At 38.4% G+C, this 27,943-nt stretch overlaps 1 non-coding gene across 1 annotated transcript; it reads left to right on the top strand.

Annotated features, from left to right (window-relative positions):
- The first annotated feature begins 9,744 nt into the window (after positions 1-9,744).
- LOC141709575 (small nucleolar RNA R71) lies at positions 9,745-9,851 on the top strand. Its single transcript, XR_012570143.1, has one exon. It is a non-coding gene; the product is annotated as a small nucleolar RNA R71 (small nucleolar RNA).
- The last annotated feature ends 18,092 nt before the right edge of the window (positions 9,852-27,943 follow it).

Here is a 27,943-nt window from a genome sequence, read left to right as displayed (position 1 = left end):
CTACAGAAATTGACAACACAACGATTTAAGCACAAGTTATTCCTTTTGATTACATAGGGCAAATAAAACTGTTAGAGTTACCCACTAATCATGCACAACGTACATGAACCTATGCTAGCATGGCAAGTTCTAAATCTCAAGATCCACCGTCGCTTCACAAGAGATTAACACCCTATCTTATATGTTCGCGACGCACATAAGACGAATACGCACAACCAAAACTAGATATCATACAATCATCACACACTAAAGTATTAAACAATTAACTAAAGAATTCCATAATAAATCCGTTGCAACCCCATGATCACGATTAGCCCATAATAGCACTTATCGTCATCATGGGTTCATATGAAATCATGATAAACAAACACAAGAAAATATAACTAAACTAATTATATTAAATCAGAGTACGTCACAAGAGTAAATAGGTTCAAGGTAAGAAAACTAGCATCCAACGTTACAACGAAACAAGAATCACAAGAAAATATGCTTCTTCTTCGTTGCTGTGCACTAAACGGTCTTCTTCCTTATCTCCTTCGCTCCTTGCGTAATACCACGATCCTCCCTCTTGAAAACGTCTCCAAATCTACTTATATAATAGTCCCATAAAACTCAGATTACATAGAAGTGGAAGCCAAACAGAAATAGAAGTCCTAAAATAAATTATTTTTTTCCCCGACCCTGCGCGGCCGCTCAGGATAGCTGAGCGGGCGCTCAGGACCCTTCTGGAAGATTCCTGAGTTCGCTTCGTTCCTTCGCCGTAATCTGCCCATTTCTTCCCTCTCTCAATGATGAACACATGCCAAGGCTTATTCTTGACGATTACTCCCCCGAAATGCAACTAATACCCTGAAATGCATAAACACTAGAAAAACGCATCAAATACACAAAATACTTGATTTCAAGACACCAATTTAAGCCATTTTAAGAATAAGTGGTATAAAATGCCACTTATCACACCCCCAAACTTAAATCGATGCTTGTCCTCAATCGTCACAGACTCAAAAACAAATAAAAAACATGCATGAATGCAATCTATATGAAAATGCAGTGATCCCCCTTACTACGAATAAACCAACCAAATTTGCAAGATCTCAACAAATGCAGTTAGACAACTAAAGATCAATAAACTCATGCCAACAGACATACAGCCAGAAACGTGGTGTGTGCAAATGCTTAACATGATATGCTTCGGAACTAGACCAATTATTATGACTCGACTATCCTCAAGGCAATCACATGATCATACAAAGAATAAAAATTCTAGGCACAAAGTGATATACAACACTACAAGAATTCTGGAGCTTATTACGGAATCATGCTTTTTATTCACAACACAAATGCTTATTTGACCGTGCAATGAGTGAGGTCCACAAAAGACTTATACAATGGTATCCATGTAACGAGCATTAGGTTAGCGGATCCCAGACTCTAAAAGCCTTAGGTCACTAGGCACAAAGTCCCCTAAGAACTTAATAACTCGAATACCAAAGAGCCCACTCTTGATCAATTATGCATAAACAACACAATTTTTTTTTTTTTTTTGAACTTAAAAAAAAATTTCTGGCAGTCGACCCCTGAGCGGGCGCTCAAGGGGTCACTGGAAATTTTTTTTTCAGCCCTGATTTTCTGATTTTTTTGTGTTTTTGGATAGGTTATTAACTTCTAAGGGTTCCTGTAACAACAATTCATAGGTTGCCTCCCACGCAGCGCTTTTTTTTCGTCATTAGCTTGACGTTGCGTACCCTTCTCAAGTAGTCAACAAATTGGCGCTAGCCACTTCTCGGTTTGTCATGTCCGCATAGTAGTGCTTCAAACGCTGACCGTTAACCTTGAATGCTTGGTCAGGATCAATCTCAAAAAATTTCCACCGCTCCATGTGGAAACACAGTTTTGATAATAAAAGGTCCCGACCACCTCGATTTCAACTTCCCAGGAAAAAGTCGGAGCCGAGAGTTGAATAAGAGAACTTGTTGCCCCGACACAAATAACTTAGGATGTAGCTTCCTATCGTGCCACCTCTTCACCTTTTCCTTATACATTTTGTTATTCTCGTACGCTTGAAGTCGAAATTCATCAAGTTCATTAAGCTGAAGCATTCTTTTCTTACCAGCTGCATCTAAATCCAGGTTCAACTTTTTCAATGCCCAGTAGGCCTTATGCTCAAGCTCCGCAGGTAGATGACATCCTTTACCGTACACCAACTGAAACGGGGACATACCAAGTGGAGTTTTGTATGCTGTTCTGTAAGCCCAAACAGCTTCATCGAGCTTTAAAGACCAATCCTTCCTTGAAGGACAAACAACCTTCTCTAGAATGCGCTTTATCTCTCTATTAGACACTTCCGCTTGACCATTTGTTTGCGGATGATAGGCAGTAGCCACTCGATGATTCACATTATAACGCTGCATCATAGAAGTGAACTTACAGTTGCAGAAATGCGACCCTTCATCACTTATGATTACCCGAGGTGTTCCAAACCTTGTGAAAATTTGCTTATGAAGAAAATTTAGCACTGCCTTTGCATCATTTGTCGGTAAAGCTTTAACTTCTACCCATTTTGAGACATAATCGACTGCCAGCAAGATGTACTGATTATTGCAAGATGAGATAAAAGGCCCTATGAAATCGATTCCCCAAACATCAAAGACCTCGACTTCAAGCATCACATTTAATGGCATCTCATCCTTTCTTGTCAAATTTCCCACTCTTTGGAAACGATCACACCTTAAAACAAACTGATGAGCATCCTTGAACAAAGTGGGCCAAAAAAAACCTGCTTGCAGAATACGAGCTGCCGTCTTCTCACCACCATAGTGTCCACCATAAACCGTGGAGTGGCAGTCTCGTAATATCCCCTCCGTCTCACAGAACGGGATACATCTCCTGATGATCTGGTCAGCTCCCTGTCTAAACAAATATGGTTCATCCCACATATACCACTTCACCTCATGCAGAAACTTTTTCTTTTGAGCGGAGGTCAAATTAGGAGGCATTACATTGTTGACGAGATAGTTTACAATATCTGCAAACCATGGTTCTTCCTCCTGAACTGCAGACAACTGCTCATCCGGAAAAGATTCATTGATTAGTGTCCTATCTTGTGAAGTAGAATCGGGATTCTCCAACCTAGAGAGATGGTCAGCTACTTGATTCTCAGTACCTTTTCTATCCTTGATCTCTAACTCAAATTCCTGAAGTAAAAGCACCCAACGAATGAGTCTCGGCTTCGAATCCTTCTTGGAAACCAGATAGCGAATAGCTACTGTTACTTTTGTACCAAGTAGATAAGATTGAAATTTCTCGAAACCAAAGACTATAGCCAATAGCTCCTTCTCAGTAGTGGTGTAGTTCATTTAGGCCCCATTTAAAGTCTTACTCGCATAGTAGATCACATGGAAGAGATTTTTCTTGCGCTGTCCCAGAACTGCACCTACCGCATAATCACTCGCATCACACATCATCTCTAATGGTTCTTTCCAATCTGGTGCTGTAATAACTGGTGCAGTGATCAAACTCTTCTTGAGAGTCTCGAATGCTGACAAACATTCCTTATCAAATTTGAAAGGCACATCTTTCTCAAGCAAATTGCACAACGGCTTAGATATCTTTGAAAAGTCCTTGATGAATCGCCGATAAAAACCCGCATGACCAAGAAAACTACGAATTCCTTTCACAGAATTAGGTGGTGGAAGATTTTCAATGACTCCCACCTTGGCCTTGTCCACCTCCAGACCCTTGTTAGAGACCTTATGCCCAAGAATAATGCCACGCACCATAAAATGATATTTCTCCCAATTGAGCACCAAATTAGTTTCCACGCACCTTTTGAGTACGGCGCGCAGATTATTCAAACATTCATCATATGAATGTCCAAAGACGGAGAAGTCGTCCATTAACACTTCGACATTATTTCCAATCATGTCAGAGAATATAGCCATCATACATCTCTGAAAAGTGGCTGGGGCGCCACATAACCCAAACGAAACTCTGTGAAAAGCAAACGTGCCAAATGGACAAGTGAAGGTAGTTTTTTCCTGATCCTCTGGTGCAATACAAATCTGATTATACCCTGAATAACCATCCAGAAGACAAAAATACTCATGACCCGCCAACCTGTCAAGCATCTGATCAATAAATGGAAGATGGAAGTGATCCTTCCTTGTGGCTTTGTTCAATTTTCAATAATCCATGCATACTCTCCATCCTGTAACTGTTCGAGTGGGGATGAACTCATTCTTTTCATTTACTACCACAGTGATACCTCCTTTCTTAGGTACACATTGTACGGGGCTTACCCACGAGCTGTCAGAAATAGGATAAATGATGCCTGCATCCAGCCATTTCAGAATTTCTTTCTTCACCACCTCCTTCATGATAGGATTCAGTCTTCGCTGCTGTTCCACAGTCGGCTTACTACCTTCCTCTAGCAGAATTTTATGCATACAATATGAAGGACTTATCCCCTTGATGTCTGTTATGGTCCATCCAATAGCCGATTTGAATTCTCTCAAAATCCTTAAGAGCTTGTCTTCCTCACTACCTGAAAGGTCAGATGAAATAATAAAAGGTAAAGTAGATGCATCACCTAAAAAAGCATACCTCAAGTGTTCAGGTAATGGCTTGAGCTCCAAGGCAGGTGCTTCCTCTATTGATGGTTTGAGCTTTCCTTCAGCATTCTTGAGGTGAAGTACCAAGAGATTCAAATGGCATGTCCAGCTTTCGCTTCCAGGGAGAAGCGTTCAGATATTGTAATTGCTCATTGCCATCTTCATCGTCGCTGTCAAAATCCCCCACTAAGGCCTTTTCTAATGCATCAAACATTAGCATGCGATCGAGTTCCGAAGTAACCACAGAATCAATCACATTCACTTTAAAGCACTCCTCATCTTCTGTAGGGAATTTCATTGCCTTGAATACGTTGACGATATAATAACAAACTCACAAAGATAATAAGAACTCTTGCCAAGTTCATGGTCGGACTACTTAAAGTAGTGCTGATAGTTAAAACCCTTAGGGGCACCCTTATAAATATCGTGATATAAGCGTAGTTCGTTATCGTATATGGTAGCGGGACTCCGAACCCTGAGGTTGAGGAGCAACAACGCGATGATGTTTTATTAGTTATTGGAGATCAGATTGTGGATCCAATGGAACACCCTAATGAGGGACCGGATGATGTTCATATTGAGGATGTAGCGGTTGAGGATGTTGTCCTAGAAGGGATTGTTGCTGAGAAGAATCACCTGAAAACCCGTAATGGTTAATTTATTAAAAATGGTGGAGCCGAGGGTACTCGAGTGACTTAAGAGAATCAGTGAGCGCAAAACGAGCGTTAGAGTCTAAGTTGGTTAAAGTATAGATTTACAAGTGACTTTGGTTTAATTCCAACTTACTTGTTGTTTATAGGTTACCGGACTTGTCCTGAGCCTTTTATCACCCCCAGTCATTCAGGCAAGTTTTCTATCCGTTATACTGTTGTTGTGATGTATACGCTTGTATATGCATTATCTTGTAGTAGATGCATGATGGTTATATTAACAAATTCTTGCGATATATTGTAGCATGTGATATGGTACATATGCATGCCTGTTTCGTATTCTTGCTATATATATCTGTTGATTCAGTTGATAATACCTATGCTAGAGAATAGCGGTAATTTGCATATACCCTTAGTATAGGGACCCAAAGGTGAAAACATTTTCTAAAAACCGGGAGTTGAGGACCCCGAGTAGATTTGATATATATATATATATTTATATATATATATATATATTGTTATAGTTTTCAAAACTATTAATCGAATAAGGTTTATTCGATAACTTTATTTTATTAATGAATATTATCTTGAATATTCATTCGAGGACTTATGACTCCTTTATATTATTTATTGAATATTACTTGAATATTCATTTGAGGATGTATGACTCCATTATTTTATTTAATGAATATTAATTATAATATTCATTCGAGGTATTATGACTCCGCTTATTATTTAATAATAATCTTTAATTTATTAAAGAATAATGTTTCGATAATCAAACTTATTTTCGATTATTCAAATAAAGATAGTACTTTTGTATAAGTATATCCTTGATTATTTAATTTTCATTCAAGTAAGAGTTTTAAAACTTCTACTTCAATTATTTTTATACAAATTATTCTTTATGGAAATATTATTTAAATAATAATATCCAGATATTTCTTTTTATTGAGACTGATTTACCTTATTAAATCAGCATTATTCCAAACACTCTTTAAAGTGTTTTCGAGTCTTTAAAATGATTTTTAAAAGTTAGAGCGGATCCCAAAACCCATTTTTATATTTAAGATCCTCCTTTCGAAGGGGATTTAAATACTCGCTCAAAACCTGAGGGATCCGGCTCTGTGGTGTGTTTTATATTCGCAACAAGGTTGCTGTCTTGATAAAAGAGTTTTTGATTACTTACCCAATACTCGGGAAGTAAAATTCTTGGAACAAGTTATTCCATTAACAGGCATCGCCTGGGAAATATCGGTGAGTTTTCCTTTCCAACTAGATACGACTTCTTGGTGGAGCCGTATCAACAAGTTTCTACTTGGGGAAAGTGGGGACGAGCTTTACGTTTCAGAGTCATGGATTTCATCTGAACTAGGAGTGGCGTAAGTGGCCGAGTAGCGCCGGCCCAGCCGTATTATTATATTGGCCCAAATGGCCTGGAAGTTCCGCTAAGGCGGTCCATTCCTTAGGAGTTCAGTGTTCGGTTGACAAGTAAATCCGACAGGTTCTCCTCTACATGTAGAAAATGGTGGGGTTGTACTACTACGACTGATCATCGTAAGTGGTCTTCCTGGCGCGGCAAACTCCCGTAATGAGTTCATCATGCATTTGGATAATTCTGCAACCCTACCCGTAGCATTTCGATCGAAAGGCTACTAATGGGTGGTTGTCGAAGCATTGACAGGGTCAAACAGTTTTATTGGTGTATCCATTGAATGAAGTATCTCATAACTTCATTTCTTTTCAAAATATTTCAAAGATCAAATATTTTCAAGTTTTATTTGTGGTCTCATCTATGGGATGACCTCGTGAATCTTATTATACTTCATCATGTTATGGGTTCCTTCGATCTCGATGGCGACTGCCCTGACTATCACATTCAGGGTGTGCTCTAAATCTTATTCCTCAAACTAGCTTTCATCTAAGATCTCATCTTTAAGCTCTTGAACATTTGGAACCCAAATTCTGTAAGAATACCTCATTATTCCCTTATCATCTTTCTCGGTATTAATCTCTTATCTATTTGTTGGCTCTCTGCCTTCATTCATCACTTTTTCTGGCACAATCTGTTCTTTTCCAATAATTTGAACTGTATTGCAATCTCAACCAGCTTTTCGGTACCGGCTCCGGTTACCTTCACTTCTATTTCCATTTTCTCAAAATCTCTTATAAACTCTCCAAAAGACATTATCATCTTGAGTCTCTCCTTTTTACTAAGGACATCTGCCACCACATTGGCTTTCCCCGAATGATAAAGAATCTCCCACTCATAATTCTTGATTAGCTCTAATCGCCTCCAATATTTAGGGCAAAACTATTGCCACGAGCCCAAGCTCATGAGTGGGTATATCAAATTTTATATTCCCTTAATTGTCTTGACGCGTACGCGATTACCTTGCTGTGCTGTATAAGAAGCACCCTAATTCCTTATACGAAGCGTCACTACACTTTCACAAAATCTCATTTTCCATCCGGCAACGCCAACATAGGGAACGTCACCAACCTTTGCTTTGGTTCTTAAAAGTTGTTCTCGCATTTCTCTGTCCATTTGAACTTCTCAGTCTTACGAGTAAGCCGCGTTAAAGGGGCTACTATCTTTACAAACTTGAACGAACCTCCGGTAGTGACCGGCCAATCCTACCTCTGGTAGTTTCCCTAACCATGGTCATCAATTCCTCAATGGTCCTTTATTCATTCTTGTCAGGATCCTTCATGGGATCCTCCTCAACAACAATCCCTTCTAGGACAACATCCTCAACCGTTACATCCTCAACATCAACATCATCCGGTCCTGCGTTAGGACGCTCTATCGGATCCACAATCCAATCTCCAATTAGTAATAAAACATCATCGCGTTGTTACTCCTCAACCTCAGGGTTCGGAGTCCCGCTACCATATACGATAACGAACTACGCTTCTATCACGATATTTATAAGGGTTCACATAAGGGTTTTAACTGTCAGTACTACGTTAGGTAGCCCGACTATGAACTTGGCAAGAGTTCTTATTATCTTAGTTATTATCTTAACGTCCCATCATCTCTGAGGTTTATAATGCTTAGCTCTGAGGTGAATAACAAAATCTGCAGGAAAGAAGAGCTTATCCACCTTGATGAGCACATCCTCCACTATGCCCCTTGGGTAAGTAATGGAACGATCAGCCAACTGTAGAGACATGTATGTGGGTTTTGGATCAGGCAGATCCAGCTTTTTAAAGATCGACAACGGTATCAGATTAATGCTGGCTCCCAAATCATAAAGGCACTTGTCAAAAGTCAAATTTCCAATGGTGCAAGGAATGGTGAAGCTACCTGGATCTTTCAGTTTCTGTGGTAACTTTTGCTGCAGAACAGCGCTGCATTCTTCCGTGAGAGCAACGGTCTCAAGGTCATCCAGTTTCACCTTCCTTGAAAGAATACTCTTCATAAACTTCGCATAACTAGGCATTTGCTCCAGAGCCTCAGCGAAAGGTATATTGATGTGAAGTTTCTTGAACACCTCCAGAAACTCACCGAACTGTCTATCCAGCTTTTGTTGGTGCAATCTCTTAGGAAAAGGTGGTGGAGGATAGAGCTGTTTCTCCCCTGTATTAGCCTCAGGCAGAGTGTGTTCAACAGTAGTCTTCCTTGGTTCCGCCGCTTTCTCCTTTTGCTTAGCTTCTTCATCTCTAATTTCAGCTTCTCCTTCTTTTGCCTTTTCAGCATCAGCAACTTTTCCAGACCTTAAGGTAATAGCCTTGACTTGCTCTTTAGCTTCCTTCCTGCCTGGTACTTCTGTGTCACTGGGAAGAGTGCCAGGTTGATGATTGAGCACTGCATTGGCTAATTGACCGATTTGATTTTCCAAGGTCTTGATAGAAACCGCCTGACTCTTGCATAACAGCTTAAGTTCCTCAAAATCAGCACTAGTAGGTGCAGCTGTACTTCCCTGTTGAGGGTATGATTGCCTTGTAGCATACTGCTGTGGTTGCTGGAATCCAGGTGGGTTAAACTGTTTACTCACTCCTTGCTGATATGGTGGCTGAATAGCATTCTGATAATTCCCCCAGCTGAAATTTGGATGATTTCTGTTATTCGGATGATAGTCGCTGGCACAGGCTGCTATTGTCGCTGATAATTATTCACATACTGAACAGATTCGTTGACAAGAGAACACTGATCCGTAGCATCAGAACCTGCACAAAGCTCACAAACCATAGCTATTTGATTAACTCCATATGTAGCCAGAGAATCAACCTTCATTGATAGCGCTTGAAGCTGGGCTGCAATAGCGGTGGCTGCATCAACTTCCAGAATACCTGCTACCTTACCTGACGTCATCCTCTGAGTTGGGTTTTGATGCTCATTTGCAGCCATAGTCTCTATAAGATTATAAGCCTCAGTATAGCTTTTAGCCCATAAGGCGCCTCCAGCTGCTGCATCGAGCATGGGCCGTGATTGGGCCCCCAAACCATTATAGAAACCAGTGATCACCATCCAATCAGGCATTCCATGATGTGGACATTTTCTCAACATTTCCTTGTAGCGTTCCCAAGCCTCGCACATAGATTCTGTAGGTTGCTGCGCAAACTGAGTAAGAGCACTCCTCATAGCAGCAGTCTTTGCCATCGGATAAAACTTCACCAGAAACTTTTACGCAAGATCTTGCCACGTAGTGATGGACCCAGCTGGTTCAGAATGTAACCAGTCTTTAGCCTTGTCCCTCAGTGAGAATGGGAAAAGCCTCAACTTGATAGCCTCATCAGTCACGCCATTATACTTAAAAGTACTGCAGATCTCGACAAAATTCCTTATGTGCATGTTGGGGTCTTCAGTCGCCGCTACTCCAAAAGAAACAGAATTCTGCACCATCTGAATAGTGCCCGGCTTCATTTCAAAGGTGTTAGCTTGAATAGCCGGATGAAGAATGCTTGACTGAATGTCATCAATTTTTGGCCGAGAAAAATCCATAAGAGCTGGATCAGCTTGAACAATCAATCACCCATGTTTACTGGTTCTTTCCGCTCAGTTCCTGAAGCCGAATCTTCAAAATCTAACTTCTCCGGAATATCAAGAACTTCGTCTGTCTCCTCAGCTGTATCTAAAGTCCTCTTGCGAGTACGAGAACGAGTTTGCATAAACGCTTGCTAAAGTACCTGAAACACAACCGGAAACAATAAGTAACTACTATGTCCTAATCACTGAGTCCTAATGACCAATGATGGTAAGTACATAAACTAAACAAATACGCCGAGTCCCCGGCAGCGGCGCCAAAAACTTGTTAGAGCGAAAACACACGCTAATATTCACGCAAGTATACGTGTTCGCAAGTAATATAGAATACTTTCTAGTTCGTTCCCACAGAGACTCAGACTAATTTATTGTCTAATTAAACTCACTCACCAATATATGATTACTTCTCAATGTTAAGACACTAACACTTAGAATTGTTGACTAAATATTAACTACAATTATCTACTTAATTAATCACTTAATTAACACTTCAAATTATTAATAATAAAACACTCATGAGATCACAACTTCATTACTACTTCCTTCAATAGTCATTGTTATTACCTTTAGCATGTGACAGTGATGATATTAATCGAATAACACAAAACTGATAAAAGCCAACTTTCATTGTACTAATACCATTCTACCAACATCCACAATCAAGATAGAAGTTGAATAGTCATCAATTATGTTGAGTTCCTATATGTCTACAGAAATTGATAACACAACGATTTAAGCACAAGTTATTCCTTTTGATTACATAGGGCAAATAAAACTGTTAGAGTTACCCACTAATCATGCACAACGTACATGAACCTATGCTAGCATGGCAAGTTCTAAATCTCAAGATCCACCGTCGCTTCACAAGAGATTAACACCCTATCTTATATGTTCGTGACGCACATAAGACGAATACGCACAACCAAAACTAGATATCATACAATCATCACACACTAAAGTATTAAACAATTAACTAAAGAATTCCATAATAAATCCGTTGCAACCCCATGATCACGATTAGCCCATAATAGCACTTATCGTCATCATGGGTTCATATGAAATCATGATAAACAAACACAAGAAAATATAACTAAACTAATTATATTAAATCAGAGTACGTCACTAGAGTAAATAGGTTCAAGGTAAGAAAACTAGCATCCAACGTTACAACGAAACAAGAATCACAAGAAAATATGCTTCTTCTTCGTTGCTGTGCACTAAACGGTCTTCTTCCTTATCTCCTTCGCTCCTTGCGTAATACCACGATCCTCCCTCTTGAAAACGTCTCCAAATCTACTTATATAATAGTCCCATAAAACTCAGATTACATAGAAGTGGAAGCCAAACAGAAATAGAAGTCCTAAAATAAATTATTTTTTTCCCCGACCCTGCGCGGCCGCTCAGCATAGCTGAGCGGGCGCTCAGCTTTCTGCTGAGCGGCCGCTCAGGACCCTTCTGGAAGATTCCTGAGTTCGCTTCGTTCCTTCGCCGTAATCTGCCCATTTCTTCCCTCTCTCAATGATGAACACATGCCAAGGCTTATTCTTGACAATTACTCCCCCGAAATGCAACTAATATCCTGAAATGCATAAACACTAGAAAAATGAATCAAATACATAAAATACTTGATTTCAAGACACCAATTTAAGCCATTTTAAGATGTTCTAAGTGGTATAAAATGCCACTTATCAAGACTCATGATCCAGCACTTTGAAGTCTATCATTTCAGTTATAAACAGAGCCCCTTCCCCAAGCATGATAGGAAGTCTAATCAAACCCGTAACCCTTACCGCTTCTCTAGTAAAGCCGTAGACGTGTGCATCTTCAAAATTCATGTCACTATCTGGGAAACCCAATTTCTTGTACGTGCTGTAATACAAGATGTTCGCAGAGCTTCCGTTGTCCAAGAAGACCCGATGCATGTTCATCGTCCCAATGAGCATAGTTATTACCAAAGCGTCGTTATGAGGATGATGTACCCATCTCGACTCTTTTTCCCTGAAAGTATATTCAGCAGATTCCCCTTTGAATATTTTTGGAGGTCTATCTTCCAAGCTATGAATGTTGGTGAGTGTTAGGTGTCGTGCCTCTCTAGAGTTTTTCTCCAAAGCCCGATTACTATCTCCAACAAATGGATGTCCTCCAAAAATCACCCTAATACTACCAGCTCTTTGGAACTTAACTTCGGCTGGCTTTTCATCGATGTCTGTTTGTGGGGGATGTCTCTCATATTTCCCCTTATCGTTGCTTCCTTTGCGTTGCTTCACCTTGTCAATCCATTCTCCCAGATACCCAGTTTTTATCAACTCTTCAATCTCATCCTTTAAGTGACGACACTCGTGGGTATCATGACCGGTAGACTCGTGGTACTCGCAATATTTTTTCCTGTCTCTACTCTGGCACGAGGTAAGGCAGTCTGGTTTCTTGAAAATTCCTATGTCCTTATCTACCTCAAAGATGTGATCAATGGATGCTGCCAGCGGAGTGTAATTGTTTACCCTCTTTTCATAGTTCGACGGTGGACTCCACTCTCTCTGCACGTTCACGGCATTCACCCTATTAGGACTCCGAGCATTTCGTCAATAATTTGGACTCACTGACCTGCCTCTCCTCTTAGTTTGCCCCTTTGAGTTGTTGGTATAATCATTCTTTTTCGTCTCAGCAAGTGATTGCTCAATTGCTTTGAAGGACTCAGCATGCGCAAGTACATCAGCTAACGACACAGGGTCTTTTCCTTGCAAATGTTTCCAAAAATCTGTTCCACGCGCAGACCAGCTATAAGAAGTATTTTCAATGTTTCGTCGGTTGCGCCTCTCACCAAGATAGACTCTGCATTGAACCTTTTGAAGTATGAGGTCAAGCTTTCTACTTCCTTCTGTTTCACATTATCCAGTGTGGTAACAGGAGGCGTATACTTCACCGCAGCTTGGAACTGAGTCAAAAAAAGTTTTCATTTGTTCCCAAGATGTGACAACTCCTGGGCCAAGTTTCTGGAACCACTATTGAGCACCTTTTCTAAAGGTTGCCTCCAAAATATGGCACTATGCTAAGTCGGGTACCTGATATACATCCATATCAATGTTGAAACGTCCCAAGAATTCCACGAGGTCAGAGTTTCCATGAAATCGCAAGTTATTGGCCGTGTTCCTGTATCCCACAGGTAGCTCCGCTTCTCTTACAACAACAGAGAAAGGGGATGGGGCTTGCGCAGTTGATGTCACCCTACCTCCTTCAAGATGGTTGAGAAACCTCTTAAGATCATTCACATTCAATGTTCCTACTCCAGGAATGGTTTGAATGTTGACTTGTTGAGGTTGCTCCACAACTTGTTGTTGTTCCCCTTGGTTATCCCCCGGGTGTACCGGTGGATCTCGCCACCCCTCGCCCTGAGGCTGCGGCTATGGTATATTGCCATCTTGATTTTGAATATTCTCCTGTGCACAAGGTTCCTCCTGGCCGCGTCTTGGTATCTCATTATTTTTTACAACCTTTCTTGAATTTAGATGCCATCCCGGTCATGAGGAAGCGTCCTGTATCCATTACCCGTAGCACTGTGAGAAGCCACGAGAACAATGACAGGGGCTTCTTCAGTTGAAGGCGCGCCCTCTCGTCTCCCATTATATGGCGCTCTCCCATGCTGGTATCCCATCCTTCCTTGTTCATTCCTTTGATAGCCTCTGTTGTAATTTCCAAACCTTCCACGTGGAGGGGCACGCTTGTGTTCGCGGTGCCACACCCTATCATTCCTCGGATATGTAGGGGGCACACGTTGTATCACGGGGCCTCGCTTCTCCACTATTTCCTTCTTTTTACCATTCTAGCACCAACATCCTCAAATTGTCATCTTCCAACCTTATGCCAAGTCTCCTATTTAGAGTTAAAATATCTCTTCTTTCCTCATCTTGATTTTGAATATTTTTTGCATGATGACGCTCGTTCATCGGACGCCCAGACCTATGTGGGTGTGGAACAACCTGATTGTCGATATGAGGTCTTTCTCTCCCGTCAGTATCCTCATCGATAAGCTCCACAATAGCTCTATATCATCAGAGTATTCCAAGCGCCGTGGAGTGATTCACAGTTTTCCTCCGTTGGCCTGGCCACGAGCATCCCGGGCATCTCCTTCAACCACGGGTGCTTTCCCCACGGCGGGGCAAACGACGATCCCTCCTAGTTTTGCGACCCTCCACCGTGCTCAGCCTCGATTGAAAGTTGTTCAGAGTGTCCCCTATACGATACAACTGCTCCAAGATATCAGTGCTGCTGATGAGAACCGGAGGTATTCCCCCCATATCTGGAGCTCTCGGAGGATCTACTATATTTCTGGGGATGTAGGGTTCATGGCGAGTGTAGCCACTTTCATCATAAGAACTTCCATCATGACTATAAGACATCTTTTCCTCCCAAGACTATGATCTTAATCAGACCCCTCCTTCTAGTGCCAATTTGTTGATGAGGGAATCGGGTAACAACAAATTTCGAGGTTTCTCGCCGGGATTAAGATCTACGATGGTGATTCTTCGCCAGAAAATCAAGTGGTGTATAGTAGTTGTATGTTAATTAGTGGTTGAGATTGATTAGGGATAGTGGTGGCTCCTTTTCAGCTCTCAATTTCTCCCCCTCTCAATGTGCCTACGTACCCTTTATATAGGGATCAAGCCTGACGTAGTTCTTAGGGAACAAGAAATCGAATGGGCTTAGACTTCTTATTTCTAGGCCCGGTAGAAGCCCTTCTAGAATCCATCTTCCCCTAGCTTTAGGAATGTCCAACTATGAGGCCCAACCGCGAAGGCCCAAGGCTCGTCCGTAATCGTAGGACTTCACGGATAATGCATCTCCCTGCGCAAGGATAACACTCCGCTACAGCTATCTCCCTTGATTTACGAGCGCATGTATAGCCACGGTTCACCCCAAATGCCGGACACGTCCCTGTCCCCCGAATGAGGATAACCCACCAGATAACAGGACAGGTGATCCCAAGCTCTTGGGTGCAAAGTGCAGGATGATTCCAAAGTTCTCCAATGAGGAAACTCGTTGAATACAAGAACAGAGATCCCAGAACACACACCAGAGTTAACCCCACATCCCCAATGAGGATACCCATTGAATACAGGAGGAGGCCTTTAGTCATCAGGCATACCCCTGGAGGCCTTCAATCTTTTCACGGACATCCCCTTCCTTGACGGTCTCAAGGAGGGAATTCTTCCAAGAGTACCTACAACAAATACGTTAGTAAAAACAATCTCTATTCTCCTTTCCATGCTTGCCTTATCCTCAAGATGTCCCTGCTTTCCTTGTCCTAAATGAGGACAAGCCCAACTTATTCAATAGTATGCATCTCCCCAAGACATGACGCGTCCTCTATGTGTGGAATACACACAATTCCCTTGCATTGTAACCTTAATAAGCGGATAACCCATCTTGTCAATTTTACTCATACAAGGCCTTCAACACAAGCCTTGGGCCCCAGACGCGTCCTAGTTCCCTTGTCATGGCAACCTTGGCTTCAAAACGATTCATATCACACAATCCACTACAGGTTGGACGTGTCCTATGTACAGAGGGCGCGCCCTCCCTTGGTACATTGCAGTCCACGACTCTATTCTTCATCTTCTTGCCCCAATTCTATTCCAATTGATCCGTTTCTGATGCGACATGACCCAATGCCAAATTTTGGGTATAATAGACACCATAACAAATGCTCAGAAAGATCAACCCAATAATATAAGTATGAGCTATGAAATGCTCAGCAAATAGTATAAAATATGTGCTCGAAATAATAACAATAGTATTATGCTGATAAAGAAAGAACAACAGGTAATCAATAATATATGAATAATAACTAAAGCTAACAGTAAGCTTGTAAAATAGTAAGCCATAAGTTTAGATTGGAATCACAATATTCCGGCGGATGCATTATCACATGTTGATCAGCCACTATGATGGGGCTGGATCATGATTCATATAATTCATGTCCCAAACACGAGTACTCAAATAAAATATATATATCGGTCATGACCGGTATGTACTTAAATAAAAAGGCATGTTGTGGCCAAGGACAAAATTGTATTAAACATATTTTAGTTAATACAAAGCCCTAATGCTGGACCGTTCGCCCGGGTCACTTACGCATCATCCAATCAAAATATTTTTCTTTCATAAAGGAATTGAATCAATCGATATCCTATCATAATCAACTCCCCATTTCTCATGGTACGGAGTAATCTCAATAATTGATGGCGAGATAACTAGTAAGATTAGTTATTCGCTAAATATTAATATCACGTTCCACTGTATAGAGTAAAATGAGATAGAATAGTTATTTGCCATCTATAAAAAATAAGATCAATATTCTAGTAGAATAATTATTAGAATTATCTAACTCAAACAATATAAGAGTATTCGAAAGTACTGTATAAAAAGGATTTACCTAACATCAATATCAATCTCAAGTATATAACATTTGTCTATTCTGAAATTGGAATAGGACAGGGGTACTTGCTGATATACAAAGACTGGATTTAACCTTGTCAAGCCCTGACTGCCTTCCGGTTATTGATTTTGTAAATCAAATGCATTTATCTAATAAACTAGACAAAACTCGAATGACGTTTATACATCTTAGAGTCTACCCAATCGTTTATCTAATCATGGCATCGAAAGCTGTAAATAGAGCATGCATATCATATAGTACGTACTCATATTATGCACATAACATATAGGTCAGATCGTTAAAAGATAGGCCTCGGTGTTTTTAAAACTGAAATCGGGTCAAAATAGGGATTTTCTGATAAGTATTCGACTCAGAACGATTCGTAAAACAAATGACCTTCTGATACAAAAAGTATTTGGGCCTCGAAAGTATTTGAATGGAAACAAAATATTTTTCTGAGTCTAGACGCGTTTATTTCATATTAAACGGATAAACGGTCTATTTATTATGATTAAAATAAAAATAAATCAATTAATAATGATATTAATTGATTTTAAAATACTCAAATATATTTTTAAAAGCTTAAAATAATTTTTAGGAATTATTTGTCTTAATTATGAATAATTATACTTTATTTAACTATTTATAAATAAAATTAACTGATTAAATGAATGAATTAATTACTTAAATCATAAATAATTAATTAAAAGAAATTATAAATAATTAATAAAAACTGGATTTTTGAAAATAATAAAAGAAAATAATTTTTAGAATTTAAAATAATTTAGTTAATTATTAAAATAATTAACTAAATTAATTTTGAAATTAAAATGAATTTTTATAATTTAAAAATGAATTTTGAATTAAATTTAAAAAGAAATTGTCATAAACTGTTATAACCCCAATTTTTTGAAATTTTTTTGAAACCCTTATGAATAGTTATTTTGCTGATTATGCTGAATAAGAAAATTTTTCATGCCACACTATGTAGGGGTTCTTCTATTGTTATTCTGAGATCTTATTAGTACTTTATATAAGATATAAGTGTATGTAAAGATCGTCAGAATCCAAATTCGAACACTTTGATTTTTCCCGAAAATCCACCAGATACCGAAAGAATTGAGTATAAGGTAACATGATTAAAAGGATTTAAATTCAAGGATTATAAGAGAGGATCATAAAAGAAATATAATGTATTGAGAAAGGTTAAGGGAACCCAAGTAATAAGATCCCGGGTATGATCGCTCAAACGATAAACGAGAATGAAAGTTAAGCGAACCGTATAACAGATCAGCGGTCATTAGCCAAGTAATTAAGAGCTAATCAAAGAGGTTAGTGATAATGATGTCACCACACCAACAAGAAGATGACAAGTGTGGGAAGATGACATAGGAGGATGACATAAGCATGACCAAAGGGAAGGTATTGTTGGTTGATTTCAAGCCACACAAATTTTACCATGGTTAAAAGGTAATTAACAAAACAAAAGGATATCAACCAAGCCTTTTATGCACAAAGATCAATAAAACAAAGCAAGCTTCTCTCCCCCCCCCCTTTTCATCTTCTTCATTTTGAATTTTTCACCAAAATGGTGAATTAGAAATTCAAAACACAAGCTATACTCCATGGAAAATTATAAGGTTTATTTCTTTGGATCCTATATTTCATAACTAAGAAGAGCAAGTAGTTTGAGTGCTTGAATCAAAGGTTTTCTATCTCAAACAAATCATTTCAGTTTAGGGTGAATAATAACTTTCAAGAACAAATTTTTGATTCTTGATTTTATTTGCAAGGTCAAGGTAACTTAAGCATATATTAAGGCTTCCATGGACATTCCAAGGATCTTTCTTTGATTAAAAGCTTCAAGGAAGGTATAACTCTTCATGACCTTAGTATTAAGATTGTTTGATATAAATGATTATGATGATGGAATGATAGATTAAGTGTAGTAGTTGTTTTGTCATGTTGAGATCTTAGTAGTTAAGTGCTTTTGTTGATTTTGGAGTTAAAAAGTAGCACTAGTTGTTCTTGATGATTCATGGTATGATTTGAGATTGGTTTAAATGGTTTAAAGTGTTTGATGAGTGATATGGTCATATGGTTGTATTGGGATTGATTGGTGATGGTTTGGTGTTAAATTGGTTGGTAAAATTTTGGGAAATCGCGTAAATATAGTCATCGTAATGTCCGATTTACTTTAGGCTGTTTTTGTTCTTAACATTAGGACCCGTGAACTCACTTCTAGGTTTTGACCATTGCCATGATTAGATAGTTCATGTTACGAGCTTCGTTTTGATATGTAGTTCGTTTGATTCCGATGTACGGTTTAGGAGAAACGACCGTTTTAAGTAACGGCGTTTCGCGACCGAACTATTACCCCTCGCCTTATTTTGAAACCTTGGTTAAGGACCTTAAATGACTAATTGAGGTAAGAAACAATTATGTAAAGTGGATTAGGCAGTTGGTAAGGTACTTGCAAAAGAATCGCCTTAAAACCCTTAATGGTTAATTTATTAAAAATGGTGGAGCCGAGGGTACTCGAGCGACTTAAGTAAATCGTTAAGCGCGAAAGCGAACGTTAGGACTCTAAATGGTTAAAGTCTAGTTTCTTAAGCGACCGGGGCTTAATTCCGACTTATGTTGTTGTTCATAGGTTATCGGACCCACTCTAAGCTTAAGTCTATCCGGGAGCTCTCAGGCAAGTTTTCTACCTGTTATACTGTTGTTGTGATGTAAATATATGTATATGCATTATCTTGTGATAAGTGCATGGCTGTTATTAGCAAATTTTGCGATATATTAGAGAATGCTGATATGATATATGCATGTCTGTTTCGTAATCTTGATATATATCTGTTGATTCAATTGCTTATAAGTTGCATAATAACTATGCTAGAGATAAGCAGTAGTTGCGTATACCCTTAGTATAGCGGACCCAAAGGTGAACATTTTCTAAAACCGGGAGTCGATGTTCCCGAGTATATTATATATATATATATATATATATTTAAATATATATATATATTGATATAGTTTTCAAAACTATTAATCGAATAAGGTTTATTCGATAACTTTTATTTTATTTAATGAATATTATTACAAATATTCATTCGAGGGCTTATGACTCATGTTATTTTATTTAATGAATATTTTTACGAATATTATTCGAGGGCCTATGACTCCTTTTATTTTATTTAATGAATATTATTACGAATATTCATTCGAGGGCTTATGACTCCTTTTATTTTATTTAATGAATATTATTACGAATATTCATTCGAGGGCTTATGACTCCTTTTATTTTATTTAATGAATATTATTACGAATATTCATTCGAGGGCTTATGACTCCTTTTATTTTATTTATTGAATATTATTTGAATATTCATTCGAGGGCTTATGACTCAGTTTATATTATTTAATGAATATTATTTGAATATTCATTTGAGGATCTATGACTCCGATTATTTGCTGAGATATATTCTTTATTTTATTAAAGAATAAGGTGTCGATAATCAAACTTATCTTGATTATTCAAATAAAGATAGTACTTTCGTATAAGTATATCTTTGGTTATTTAATACTCATTTCAAGTATAAATTTTACAACTTCTACCTCAATTATTTGTATAAAGATTATTCTTTATGGGAATATTATTTGAATATTAATATTCAGATATTTTCTGATATATTGGGACTGATTTACTTTACTAAATCAGCATTACTCCAAACACTCTTTAAAGTGTTTTCGAGTCTTTAAAATGATTTTTAAAAGTTAGAGCGGATCCCAAAACTCATTTTTATATATTTAAGATCTTCCTTTTAAAGGGGATTTAAATACTCGCTCAAAACCAGAGGGATCCAGCTCTGTGGTGTATTTTATATTCGCAACGAGGTTGCTGTTTTGATAAATGAATTGATTACTTACCCAAGGTTCGGGAAGTAAGTCCATCTATTGAGTCGGCATAAGCAACATGGGCTCAGTGGGCGTCCATGAAAGTGTAAGTGGCTCAGTGGGAGTCCATCAAATGCGTAAGTGGCTGAGTGGCAGTCCAACATAAGGTCCTATTGCGGCCAGGGTGATGACCAGTGGGGAATTCATCCATCTACTAGTAGAAAAGGTTACTTATTGGTATCTTTGCCTGATCAGCAAGATATCAGGTTTATGCCAAGGTTTTCTCCTTTCCAAATTCATTGGATATTGCAACTCTATTTATAATTTTCATAACAAAGGTTTTCAAGGAGTGTATGAAATGTATATATATAGGTGTATATATATATCAGGACTTAATGAAGTATCTCGTAACTTTATTATTTATAATGATGTTCAAAGATTAAATCTATTCAAATCTTGTCTTTTAGTCTCATCTATGTGATGAACTTTTGAAACTAATTATAACTTGAACGGTGGTAGTTCAAGTAGTATTTGGAAAAGATATAAGTATATTGGAGTATCTTGTAACTTCATCTTTTAAACTTATATCTAGCAAATGATTATCTTATGCATGTCAAAGATTTTCAGAAAAACGTTGAGACAAGGTTAGATATATGAGATCACCTTGCAACGATAGTTTTATACAATTATAAACTGGAACTCTGTGTATATTATGCATAGAAGAGGACTTCCAAGATTTTGAAAAGTATATATGTATATATACTTAATATTTTGTGACTTCATCGCATTAAGATATCAAACTTCGTCCATTTCTTTTGACCAAGACTTTCATGAGTACTATGAGAAGGCTCATATATAGTTAATCATTATACATATTATTTTGGTGGGCTTGCTGCTCACCCTTGCTTTCTTCTTTCATCACACAACAACAGATAGAAAAGATGAACAGGACCAAGCTCCCAATTCGCGAGCGGATAGGAAACGTTCCGCAGTTTCCTATAGGCGTTGATGTCGCTGTAGCTGAGGTAGGAACTACCAATAGGCTAGGCTTTCAACTTTTGATGTACCAGACTTATGTATCTTTATCAATTGTAATAATGGCAAAGAAATGTAAATCTATTCAGAAACCCTTTTAAGGTGTAATGACATATAATTTTGGAATAAAATGATTCGTGTTACTTTTCGATATTCATCTCTGAGACTATAACTTGTGGTGTGTGTGTTTATTGTGGGTCACAGTACAGAGTAGTTGATTGTTTATTAAGATTGGGTGTTATTAAGGAAAATGGAACTCGTGACAACCCGGATTCCCGACCCCGGATTTGGGGGTGTTATAGAAATGGTATCAGAGCTAAGCGTTATAAACCTCAGAGATGATGTGACGTTAAGATAATAAGTTCACTAAGATAATAAGAACTCTTGCCAAGTTCATAGTCGGACTACCTAACGTAGTACTGACAGTTAAAACCCTTATGGGAACCCTTATAAATATCGTGATAGAAGCGTAGTTCGTTATCGTATATGGTAGCGGGACTCCGAACCCTGAGGTTGAGGAGCAACAATGCGATGCTGTTTTATTACTTATTGGAGATCAGATTATGGATCCGATAGAGCGTCCTAACGCGGGACCGGATGATGTTCATATTGAGGATGTAGCGGTTGAGGATGTTGTCCTAGAAGGGATTGTTGCTGAGAAGAATCCCGTGGAGGATCCTGACAAGAATGAATAAAGGACCACTGAGGAATTGATGACTATGGTTAGGGCGACTACCAGAGGTAGGATTGGCCGGTTACTACCAGAGGTTCGTTCAAGTTCCTAAAGATAGTAGCCCCTTTAACGCAGCTTACTCGTAAGACTGAGAAGTTCAAATGGACAGAGAAATACGAGAACAACTTTCAAGAACTGAAGCAAAGATTGGTGATGGCCCCTATGTTGGCATTGCCGGATGGAAAAAGGAGATTTTGTGGTTTGTATTGACGCTTCGCATAAGGAATTAGGGTGCTCTTATACAGCACAACAAGGTACTCACGTACGCGTCAAGAAAATTAAGGGAATATAAAATTTGATATCCCCACCTATGAGCTTGGGCTCATCGCAATAGTTTTTCCCTAAAGATTGGAGGCACTACTTGTATGGAGAGAAGTGCGAGAATTACCTAAGCCATAAGTGCTCTAGTACATTTTCACGCAGAAAAGAGCTCAACATGCACCAAATGAGGTGGTTAGAGCTAATCAAGGATTACGATTATGAGATTCTTTATCATTCGGGGAAAGCCAATGTGGTGGCTGATGTCCTTAGTAAAAAGAAGAGACTCAAGATGATAATGTCTTTGAGAGAGTTTACAAGAGATTTTGAGAAAATGGAAATAGAAGTGAAGGTAACCGGAGCCGGTACCGAAAAGATGTTTAAGATTGCTATACAGTCCGAATTATCGGAAAAGAACATATTGTGCCAGAAAAAGTGATGAATGAAGGCAGAGAGCTAACAATTAGATAAAAGATTAATACCAAGAAAGATGATAAGGGAATAATGAGGTATTCCTACAGAATTTGGGTTCCAAATGTTCAAGAGCCTAAAGATGAAATCTTAGACGAAAGCTAGTTTGAGGAATAAGATTTAGAGCAAACCCTGAACGTGATAGTCAGGGAGGTCGCCATCAAGATAGAAGGAACCCATAACATAATGAAGTGGAAAATGAGGATTTTAACGTATAAGATAACCCCAAGTATGGGAGAAGGATGAAACATTTCATACTAAGGAAACAGAAAGTCGAGTAAGGAAAGGAGACCCAAGACGGTACTCCTATACGAAAATTCATGGACCTGTCTAAAAAGGACTTAGACTATTATCCCCAACCACCACCTTGAGGAAACAATGCGGTAGGAAATTCTTTCATGACCTTTAAATCGCTAAGCTCTCAGAGTTCCAAGGAAAGGTTGACCTAGTCGAGGCAAGAGCCTGGCTAAAGGAAATATAGGAATCATTTGAGATTCTAAATGATTGACGAATCACAAAAGAATGTTTTGTCACTTACCCTCCTAAGAGAGAGGCCACCCGCTGGTGAAAGGCCAAGGAAGGCACGGAGACAGAGGTTAGAATAAACTGATTAAAGTTCAGTCAATTGTTTTCGGGAAAGTAACTCCCAAGGTTATGAAGGTAGTATAAAAACTTTAGAGCCAGAACAAAAGCGGACAAGTATGATGAATTATGAATTTAAGTTGTAAAAGTTGTCAAGATTCGTTCTGAGGACACGAATCTAGAATGACGGGATGTTTGAAATCAATGCTTATGTTGTGGTTGTAATGGAAACGAAAATAAAAGACTAAAAAGGGTAGGAGTATAAAGGGATATAAAGGAAATAGAGTTGAGAAGTGATAAGGGAGTTAGGTATGGGAAACCCTAAGAAACCCTTGCAATAAATATAGAGAAGTGTGTCATCATCAGCGCGATGGTGACTGATCATGAGATAAATTCAAGGTTTGAAGGCGTAAGCGATACGTATAGTTAATTCCCTTGAAGTTGACAGTATTCGATGAAACTTTGAGATAGATCGATTGATTAATAAGGAAACGCGGATGGACTGAGGAGTCAAGAAAGTAAGAAATTAGGAAAATTGGATGAAGGAAGTGACCTTCAAGAATATGAAGTATAAGACCGGTGGCTTGATACCCATAAAGGGAGACGCCAGGTATGAAAGATATCCCAACATTGAGATGACTGTTGAGATAAACAACAAAAGTAAATAAGGAATTATTAAGAAGAAGTTCACGTTGAACACGACCAATATCTTCCAGAACACCCTTGTTATCGTTACCCAATTTAGGCAATAAAAGCGGATAACCATTGTTATCTTTTGGAGGCCATATTGATTGACCTCATTTTGAATACATATGTTATTGTGAAATTAGGCATATACTATCGAGGTGGGAATGATTGAATAAGACACCCTTATCAGGGATGTATGACTTAATTTATCCATGGAAGGATGCATGTACCTTTTTAAAGGTGGAATTAAGGATAAAACATCAGTAACCTAAAACGAATCCTAGGGGAATGCATAAAGGTTGGCATTTCACCCTTCATAGGGATAGTATGAGTTTTGACAGTATGAATTGGAAAGGATTAAGGTAATAACAACCTTTAAGTATCAGTGGAGAAATTTTTCAGAAACACATAGACAATGATTCTGGTATTAATTAACGGTATCTTGATATGCCCTGTATCTAGGGAATACAGGAGGAACGATTCAAAAATAACCGAAGAGGTTTTACAAGAAAGAAAGGTAATATTCAAAATTCTCAAGAATAGAAATGTTAAAATTGTTCAGGGCAATTAGGACTTAAGATAAAAGATGTTCTAAGCATGATTGAGAGTCAGTCGTGACAGTGATTAACCTCTAAAGACTGAGGCAATAACTTATGGAAAAATGGTGATATTTTTTTTTACTCATCAGATTTTAAGGAAAACATCTTCACATATGCTGTTATTGAAATGAGGTAGAAAATTTATTTGGAGGTGGTTAAAATGACATTGACTGTAAGGAAATTTTACTATCAGGAAAGGCCAAAGAGGTGGCCGACACTTTAAAGGTAAGAGGATAATTATAGGCGCTTGTGCCAAAGGAATACAGTGATGATGGTTAAAGCTAAGAAGGTTGTATTATGGTTTGGAAGATTGACATTCCTTCTGATGACTGTGCAATACCCAACCGTAATAGTAGTTGGTAAAGGTTTAATTCGTGTAATTGCCATGAGCGGGCTATCTATCTCAGAAGATACTATCTTGAGATAAGCCAGGACTATGTTTCAAAAAGGACTAGACGAACCCTTGAGTTAAATCTTCTATTTAAGGCATACGATTAAGAATGGTATTAACCTGCTATCGTTGCTTTGACTGAAACTCTTCTGCAATTTTATCTACTTCATGTCATGAAAGTACGTCAGAGTTTGGAGTGTTCTTCATGAATTATGATTGGTGATAATGTAAACTCCTTAAAAGTATTCTATACGACATGTATGGACTCCGTATGGTTAGATATTAAGATTTCATAGAAAGTGAATGACGACAGTAGGTCAGTGGTGGACCATAGTAATGCAAAAATGATTCTGCGAGTAATGAGCTGATTACAACCGTGAGAGTTGTATTGGAATGGATGTTGAGATTGAGTACCACTAATCTGGTCGTGGTAGTGTATAAGTTATCATTGATAGAATAATTAAGAAGAGTATCTACCTACTGAATATTTATTCCCTCTTATGAAAAGAGAGTCGTATTACTATATGAGGAAGGTTGCGGTGCAAGCATAGAATTCTAGTAACAATGATGTCTAGAATGAGATCCCGGATTCGATTTTCGATATCGAGGGAGTTTCAAACGTGATTGTGTATAAGCTCGAGGAAAAGCATGGGTCAATAGAACGATGGACGGAATAGCAAAAATATTTAGGCATGTGAAATGCGATGCGATAATACTTGATATATATACACATATGTTTTATTCTCCTATGACAAACCTCTATAGTTCAGAGGTAGGTTCCAAGCCAGATATTTTGTGGCAGTATATTTTTTTCATATATACAATTCTCTTCAATTCGTTCTTTTCTCTTATTTTTATTTCATATAAACTGAGAAGAACAACCCTTCCAGAAGGGGAGGTTTTGCCGAATGACTATCTATCTGTGTGATAGAAGCCGGGTAGGATACCAGCTATTGTTTAATTGCTTGTCAAGTACTAAAGGCTGGCCACCTTCTGTACTAACTATGCAATGTAACAAGTGTTTATGATCATAGTGATCTCTCAATGAATTCTTTTACTTCTATATGATGGATCAAGCTTTCGAAGATGGAGGCAGCTAGAAAGGAAGTGGTACCAAGTATGGTGGTATTCCGATTCTAACGCGTTAGTGATACTAAGGTTGACGTGGTTATTAAAAGGTTATAGAATGCTAACGAGCAAAAGTATAACCAGTATAATATTAGGAACGGAAGGTAGTAGCGATTACGAACTGGAAAAGAGTGGGTATTGAGAAGCAAAACCTATAACACAAAAAGCTATAATAAGAGTCTATGCAATAGACTTGGAAGAATTTGGAATGATCACTTAACACGGATTGAGTTTTCTTACGACAATAGATCATATGTCAGTATTGAGATATCGCCTTATGAGATCCTTGAGGGAAGACAATGTCGATCTCCCTTATGTTAGGATGAAGTTGTAGAGCGCAAGATGCTCGGACCCGCAGTAGTCCAAAGGACCAGGGATATAATAGATCTAATCAGAGGATGGCTGGTAGTAACCCAAGATGGACATAAGAGGTATGCTGATTTGACTCGAAAGGACAAAGAGTATGAAATAGGGGACCTAGTGATGTTATAGGTATCCCTTGGAAAGGATTGATGAGGGTTAGAAAGAAAAGAAAGTTTAAGTCCACAAATTGTTGGACCCTTGGATATACTAAAACATATTGGGAAGTTAGCATACGAGCTAGCCCTACCCCCGAACCTGTAACAAGTTCATAACGTGTTCCACGTATCAATGTTAAGGAAGTGTAATTCGGATGCCAGATAAATAGGGGCATATGAGCGCATAGACATGCAACCCGACGTAACCTATATGGAGCAACCAGGAAGGGTTATAGATTGAAAAGGGACAAGTGCTTAGGAGAAGGGTTATCAAACTAGTCAGAGTTTGATGGTAGAACAACAATGTGGGAAAATTACTTGAGAGTTAGAAAGTGCAATGCTAAGAGAGTATCCCTATTCATTTTCTATCTGATTCTGGGACGAAATCCTTTTAAGGAGGGGAGACTGTAATAACCCCAATTTTTTGAAATTTTTTTGAAACCCTTATGAATAGTGATTTTGCTGATTATGCTGAATAAGAAAACTTTTCATGCCACACTATGTAGGGGTTCTTCTATTGTTATTCTGAGATCTTATTAGTACTTTATATGAGATATAAGTGTATGTAAAGATCGTCAGAATCCAAATTCGAACACTTTGATTTTTCCCGAAAATCCACCAAATACCGAAAGAATTGAGTATAAGGTAACATGATTAAAAGGATTTAAATTCAAGGATTATAAAAGAGGATCATAAAAGGAATATAATGTATTGAGAAAGGTTAAGGGAACCCAAGTAATAAGATCCCGGGTATGATCCCTCAAACGATAAACGAGAATGAAAGTTAAGCGAACCGTATAACAGATCAGCGGTCATTAGCCAAGTAATTAAGAGCTAATCAAAGAGGTTAGTGATGATGATGTCACCACACCAACAAGAAGATGACAAGTGTGGGAAGATGACATAGGAGGATGACATAAGCATGACCAAAGGGAAGGTATTGTTGGTTGATTTCAAGCCACACA

This window comes from Apium graveolens, chromosome 2 (assembly GCF_009905375.1).
Source record: "Apium graveolens cultivar Ventura chromosome 2, ASM990537v1, whole genome shotgun sequence".
Lineage (NCBI taxonomy): Eukaryota > Viridiplantae > Streptophyta > Magnoliopsida > Apiales > Apiaceae > Apium > Apium graveolens.
The sequence above is the reverse complement of the archived record's forward strand: the minus strand, read 5'-3'. Positions and strand labels throughout refer to the sequence as shown.